The 7,895-nt window shown below is 41.5% G+C and overlaps 1 protein-coding gene across 3 annotated transcripts in view; it reads left to right on the top strand.

Annotated features, from left to right (window-relative positions):
- The window catches only part of zdhhc5a (zinc finger DHHC-type palmitoyltransferase 5a), a 36,364-nt gene that overhangs the window by 1,643 nt on the left and 26,826 nt on the right, over positions 1-7,895 (top strand). The gene's annotated exons all lie outside the window — the stretch shown is intronic.

The raw sequence follows: 7,895 nt of genomic DNA, 5'->3' as shown, positions 1-7,895 counted from the left end.
ATCTGCATGGAGATAAGGACATGCAAATAATACTAATTCCACTCCAGTATAGATTTGAGTGAATTGAGAGCAAGTAAGAAGGAATTGTGATTTATTGAATGTTTTGCAACGCTTGATTTTTACAGCATGTCAAAGTAGACGTATCCCTTGTTGTAAAGGAGTGTATGTTCAGTTTTGGGCATCATGCCACTTTGAGTTACCAGGTCCATTTGTCAGAGTTATAGACCGTAATATTGGCCTTGACATGTCATAACGTGGCCCGCTGTGGCAGCCTGCCAAGTTTAGGCAAGTATCTTGTATTCCTGCTAGTTTGCAGGCTCCACTTGTGTATTATCTGACCCCCCCCCCACACTCGAACATTGAGGCTGCGTTTAATGAGCTTGTTCAAAGAATAGATTTTCTTTGAAGTTCTTATTTTGCAGAATGTTTGGCTACTTCAAGGCCGTGAAAAAAAGTGGGTAGAAAATGACCACAGACTTTTTCAGGATGGCATGATCAAGATTGTTTTCCATACTTTCCAGATAAAAATACACATTAAACAGATTACATTAAAAAGAAAAATCTGATTTAGGAAATATGTTAATGATTTTGTTTAAAACAGTACTTAATAAAAATGATTATCAATTATAAAAACACTGAAACACTTTAATGACTAGTCATACTGTTGCAGAACAATCATACATGGTTAAAGGATTTATCAGTGGGATATAACTGATTTGATAGGCTGATGCATGTGACCTGTTACAACCATAGACGCATGAGAAGTGGGCGTAGTCATGGTGACGTCACCCGTTGGTTTGTGGACTGCAGTTTTGAAGCCTCGAGTTTGGCCAATAGAGCGCCGCCATGTTGAGTTTTGGCCCTAAAGCCTCCCCTGCTTCCTGGTCTCAGTTCCTCTAAACGGGACCATAATTTACTAAATGAACATCATGCTGTGTTGAAGAAGACTTGAAACTAGCGACTGAGACCAGAAACTCATCAGGAAAGTGTTTACTGAGGGAATAAATCAGCTGACAAGTAGAAACATTTTGCCGTTATTTCTAAAGGTGTGTTCACACTGAAAGCGAAGTTCGCCTCGCTTTACTCCCGCGAGTTTGACCGCTGGACATTTTGAGTCTCCACACACAAAACGATAAGCGAATAAACGCAACCCGCAAATACTAGAGCTATATGAACCCAAAGTAAACCTTTTGCTGTGATTTAATTGCAATAAACGGATAAAACTGATGACAAAATAACTACGATATGATGCGGATATGTTAGACAAATGAATTAATGCTTTGTCAGGTCTGTCAGCAGGACAACAACCAGTGTTTTCCATACGTTCATTTATTTGTGGCGGCCTGCCACAATATCAACGCTGACCGCCACAGATTGATTTTCATTTTTATTTTATTTTTTACTTGGCCTATTTAGAATCGCGTTTGATTGCAGAGCGCCTTAGCGTATTCGCGCAGCCCGTCCTCTTGCTCGTCCCTCTTTCTCCCTCTCCTTCATGAACACCGCTGCACAAGTCTGTCCAACACAACGCTGTCGATGTCGGAGACCCAGCTTAAAAAAGTTATGGGCAAGCATGTAAGGAGCCTAGCTAATAAGGAGAGCTAAGTTAATGTTAGAAAACACCTGGGTTTTCGAGGCTAGCACGCTCTATATAGGTGGAAGTCAACATCTGAACTTATTGCAGGATTTCCGTATGAAAGTGGTTGTGTTTTGGATTATGTTCGCTCATGAGTTCAAGCGAGCACGCGGTACGAGTACACACCTGGTTGCAATCTTTAAACCGCACCGCTAGTGGTCGCTGAAAACTCCATAATGCCCCTTTAATGGAACCGGACTTCTTTTTGCAACCATCAGAGTTACCCCCTGCTGGCCGTTCAATAGAATGCAGGTTTAACACTAGAACCGCCAACGGGTCAAATTTACCCGCGGCTGTTTTTTGATTGTATGTATCTTTTTTTCAATATAATATTCAAGTCCCCCAGTCTCTGACTTTTCCTAAAAGTGTGTTATATAGCATGGCAAAAATGTAAATATAAAGATCGATAAAAAAAATTGACATTTATACCTATAAGCGGCAGCGGGTAAAATTGACCCCTATGGAGAATACAGTCATTTCAGCGCTGTTCATGTCGTGTGTTTAGATAAACATTCTATGTTGCTATTGGATACGCCTTTCCCACTACATTTACATATATTCATTTAGCTGACGCTTTTATCCAAAGCGACTTACAATTGCTTTGTCAGAGGTCGCACGCCTCTGGAGCGACAAGGGGTTAAGTGTCTTGCTCAGGGACACGGTGGGGGATTGAACCCGGGTCCATCACACCAAAGGCACTACAGGCATTACACTTGCTCAGCGCAGTGAGTGAAGGAGAGTGTGACGGTGGGGGCTGAGCGATGTGTCCTGGGTTGATTCTGCATCTGACGGGTCATCATCTGACAGCGATCCACTTGAATGAAGTAAACATGCATAAAAGCCGCTGCTCATAGCTTTTGTGTTGCTACATGATCATCAAAACTAATGCTGCAGTAGTCTAGTTTTTCCCTTTGATAGAGGTCTGTTCTGCGGTCCCTTCAAGAGAGCTACTATGAATTTTGGAATTGATGATGATAATTTTTTTTGAATAAATAGCCTACTTTTATTTGAACTTTCAAACTTTTATACCTATGTGTTAGTCTCTGGATGCCCAATGGAGTCCGAAAAAACAAGCAGAACAGTAAGATTTAGCCGACATTATGAGGTTATTATTATTACCGCCTATAAAAAGCCAGTCTTTTTTGTAAACTCTATGCTGCATTGAAATTCAAGCTGTGTTTAGAATATAACTAGGCTATAACATCTATAACAGCGGCGAGTGGATCACATCAAAAGAGCCGCCGTGTGTGCGCAGCGAAGGCGAACGAATGAATAAAATAGACTAAACATTCTGTAAATGCCTGAAATATGGGAATGGTGTTTATAGGAAACGCACAGCCAATGTGCTAAATGTTTCCCCAAAGTGTGTTGGAGCAACATGTAGTAGAAATAATCACAAAATCACAGCATCTTTGGCGGTTATAGGTATACAACGAACCCTGGCGGTTCTAGTGTTAAGGGACTTCCTTATTGGATTCATGTCTCAGGCTGGAAGCTTCCTGCTTGATTACCACCCGCCTCTTGTAATTTGGTCTACATAGAATATGTACAGAATGATGAGCGTTGGTAACGAGCAAAATGCTCTTCAACTACACGCTTTTAAATGTGGTTTATTAATTAAATCAGTGTGTTGTTTCAGAAACATTACCCTTCTGCCTTTTCTGAGTAATCCTTTCTGAAAAATGTGGTCAGTTCCTTGACCAAAGTGTCTCTGAATGAACTAAATTATTTCTGAAGAACAGATGATGAACTTAGACGTCTAAAACTTAAGTCAGTTTGAACCTAAAGACACATTTTCCACTAGGGGTGTGACAATAAATCGATACGGCAATATATCATTGTACATTTTCCCATGATACTGAATCGATATTCCAGCCCATCATATCGATACATTACATTAACAAAAAATAGCGCTTCAATGGTTAGCTCAATGCTAACATATAATGGGAATCTCCACTAACGTGCTAACGGACATTAGCATCGTTATTGGAAAATACAATCTTAACCTAAACTACACATTTTGCTTCACATCAGAGTGACACTCTGTGCAGATACTTAAAGTACATGTTTCCTGAGCTCTGTGTGAAATAATAAAGAGCTGCTAACTTCACCGTCTTGATCTGCCACTCTACACAGACCAGCTACAGCAACCCCAAAGGGTCAAAACTCAAACACAATATTCCCAGTGGCCTAAAAATACAGTTATCAGTAGGAAGAGAAAGGGCAGCACGACGCTGTGTCACTGAACAGTTAATAATATAATGTGAGGTACAGATTTGACACAGGTGGAACACAGCCATTTGTATTAGCAGTAAAAATTTTGCATTTTATGTGCCTTTTTATAAACTAGATGTTTTAATAATAATTTTTCATAGTTGCTCTGTAGTTTTATTTACAGACTGAGCAGAACTGTGCTGTTTTCTAACAGTTTGCATTTGCAGCAAATAAACAGTAAACTTTTTTTACAGGCATTTTGTGTTAATAGTTATAGGATTGTGATTGTTATCGTGAGGTACCCTGCGATTCCCACCCCTATTTTCCACTGCAAAAAAAATTTAAATTAAAGCTGCAAGCAGCGTTGAACGGGCCCTCGCCCCACATTACAGCCTTCCATCTGGGAGAATCCACAACATCCGTGATTTCTGCCGTCAGCTGTATCTGTCGGACTCCTCTGGCTTCATGGTATAAAGATCCACAGGCTGTCGGCTCTCGTGCTAAATAACATGTGCGTGCTCATTCGTTTGTCCAAATATCACTTGTCTTCTAACTTCTAATAAACCAGAAGTCTACTCAGAGACTGCATATTGTTGTTATTATTATTATTCCCTCTTCTTTTTCTATGTAGGTATTGAATGTAGTGAGGGGTGTTATACAAGCAGAAGAAGAACGCCTTGATGACGAAACACGCTCGGCTAAAATCGACTATTAAATTCGTTGCCAGTGAATTTAATAATTTTACATTCATGACGTCATCGGGCCGTAAGGACACCGTCACCTTAACAGAGTAAAGTGATGTGAACAGTAAAGTTACTAAAACAACATCAGCACTGCAGTAACACCTTCACCACCTCAAACCTCCAGAGCGTGGCAGCGTTTCACTCTTCACTCAGCCAGAAAGGTCGTGAACTGCAGCGTCTGCTGAGCTCTCCTGCAGACACCGGAGATCTGAAGAGGAGGCGCGTAACGTCGTGTCTCTGTGGACGATGAAGACTCGTCTCTGTAAGCTCGCTTCACGTTAAAGCCTGTTGCTTCAGTTTCCCTTGGTCGATTCGATGCGTCGCTCATGGCGACGTTCGCAGCTGGAGAACATGTTGCTGCAGAGTGAGCAAGATCAGACAGCACCGACAATTTTATAGTTTCTAAAGAAGAGAGAACAGTTCTCCTGTCTGTGCGTGAGGCGGCGGGTACTCCGCTCTTAAAAACTCCCTTAAAAAAAAGGGAGGTTGTGAAACGCTGTCTACTCAAAAATATTTATTTTTCACCCCCCCTGTAAATTAGGCAAATGTAATGCATGACGTTATTCCTTTATAGTGTCAGTTTGTCCCGCCGTGTTGCAGCACCGGCATGTAAACTGCTCCGTCACTCATTTCAGTGGAACTTTCTGTTGCTGCAGCAGAAACGTTCATTAAAAGATGTGTTTTTGAAAGCAGTGTTTCGTGACTGTTTATTGGCACACGCCAAAGCTGGTAGCTAAATAAGACGTATTGTGTAATTTTGCGATTCATAATCCGAATAGTCGATTATTCGTTTCAATTATCGATAGATTAATCGACTATCAAAATACTCGTTATTCGGCATTCTGACCAAACGCGAATTGAATCCACGCAACGCTTTCCTGGCGGGGGTTTTATCGCTGGACTACTGCTGAGTTGTGTTTACACACAACGTGATAACGCGAATAAACACAGCTCGCCATTACTACAGCTGTATGAACCCAAAGTAAACATTTTGCTGTGATTAAATAGCAATAAACAAATCAAACTGCTGCCGAAATAACTACAATATGATGCAGATTTGTTAGACATATGAATTCATGCTTTGTCAGGTCTGTCAGCAAAACAGCATGACAACAACTTCTAAAATGTTTGTTTTCTGAATGGAGTTTGGTTCGATCAAGGCTATGCTATGCTAACTTGGTCACAGTAAAGTACAATGACGGCTGGAATAAAGTTAGACACACATTTTCTGAACTCACCAGGTAGTTCTACCTCCTCGCTTTCTTTTCTCCCAGCAATGTCCAGTTTTGTCCAGTTTTTATATGAAGTAGTGCCAATGTATTATAATGTTATTTACAAGGGACAGTTCAAAAGGAATACATTGTTGTATACATACATGTATTGTGAATAGTCCCAATTAAACGGGTTATTACTTGACAGCCTCCATATGCTGCTGAACGCACGGTGGTTCTGACGAGGCTACTCTCACGTGGCAGCGAGCCTCCTTGTTTACAAAGCCTGAACAAACATATGTTCTTAACATTGTTAAGAATTTTGCTCTGCCAGGCGACCCAATATAAATGGGCCTTCGACCCACTTTGGGTCCCGACCCTGAGTTTGGGAAACATGGCTATAAAGGGGGAACAAAACAGCTGAATGACGTCACTTCTGTACGGGTCTCCCTTAAACACTAGTCACGTTCTGAAATCTACAGCAGAGCCCGACGTATTGTTCTGTTTCATTCATTAATAACCTCGTCACTCTCCAGTTGTGACACGAGCTGCCATTTGCGGATGTTAGAACACTGAGCTCCGAGGTGTTTGTTTGTCAGTGTTGACGATGGGTTTCGAAGCATCCATATAACCCACAGGATCTGCTATAACCCCTCTCACCGTGATTGCTTGTAACGCAGCCCTGTCCGTTGTTTCGACGTGCTCTGGTAGACAGTCTGCTGACTGTTTTTGTTTTGTGGTGGAGGCAGTATATGGGAGTTGCAGAGCGCCCTCTGGTGTGCAAACTGTACAACACTCATGACATAAGTTAAGGATCTGAATCTTGATCCGCAATTAGCTCGTATCGGCCGATTAATATCTGCACAATGATAAATCGGTCAGGCTCTAACACATGTTACTTTTACACCAAGTAACTGAAAATAAAGCCTAGTGCAAGACACTGAAGTGATTCCTCTTTGCTGGGCCTGCATCTGTAGCTCAGTTGATACTGATACTGCCACTATTATCATCTGGGAAGAAAGTTATCCACATTACAAAATACCAACATTTGTGAGTGACCGTTAAGGTAGCCTGTCACCAATCATAGCACATACAAAAGACTAGACACAAAAACAGTTAGCCTACACTGTTAAAAAAGAGAATGAGATATACAGAGTTTATATATAAGAGTCTCCTGTTTAATATATTACGTAAAAAAGCTTGCTATATTGATGATGCTGGACGAGACAATGAACGGCAGGCCAAAACGGAAAATCTCCCGGTGCAGACTTGCTCCCTCATCGTTGTTCCACACTAAATGTAAAAAAAAAAAAAAAAAAAAAGTGTCAAATTTGCAGGTCGCACATGTGCGAGTAGTTGGTCACAGTCCCTGATTTATTGCAGCTTTAGTGACGCATCACACAGCTGCTCTCTTTGACCATCTGAGACTACAGGTGGCTACTTCAGACCCAAAGTAGCGCATTATAAAATCAATTTAACCTTACCTGACTTTATTTTATTATTATTTTTTGGCTGATCTGAAAATGATCCGATCCAAGGTTTGCACCACTAATAGACAGACACAGCATCTCCTCAGTTTCCTTGGTTACCAGGGTGATGATTCCCTCCCCCTCTAACACATGATTGGTTGCCAACGCCAGCACCTTTGTGATGCTGTAGGCTTGTTAGTGGTGGGGAGTGGAGAACTGTTGATGTCCTCTAATCCCTTCGCCTCTCTCAGCTGCCGAAGACTCATTTCTCTCGCCGTTTGAAAGGCGAGCTGTTCTCAGGGCGATTTCTCTCGCTGTAGAGCCCTGCTGATCACCTTGCACTCGCACAAATGCAACCGCCTGGAGACACGTAGTTACCGTAAAACTGGTCTAGTTTTTATAGAAGACTTTGGATGGATAAAACCTCTTAAACCCCCGCAGGGTAACCTGCTTTAGCTGCTTCTAAGCTGCTTAGATCGTTAATACGTATATATGTTTAAACTTATGATCCATGTGTCAGTATGAACACGCTGCACGTCGTTAGATCGGTTAGATTCTCCACAATTCAATAGTTCAGTTCATTTAAGGGAAACAACGAGCCCCAAAGTCTGATTCTTATAGA

This window comes from Micropterus salmoides, unplaced genomic scaffold (assembly GCF_014851395.1).
Source record: "Micropterus salmoides isolate LMB-PRFRI ecotype aquatic unplaced genomic scaffold, ASM1485139v1 Ms_hic_scaffold_12, whole genome shotgun sequence".
Classification (NCBI taxonomy): Eukaryota; Metazoa; Chordata; class Actinopteri; order Centrarchiformes; family Centrarchidae; genus Micropterus; species Micropterus salmoides.
Note: the sequence above shows the minus strand (reverse complement) of the source record. Positions and strands in the feature narration are given on the sequence as shown.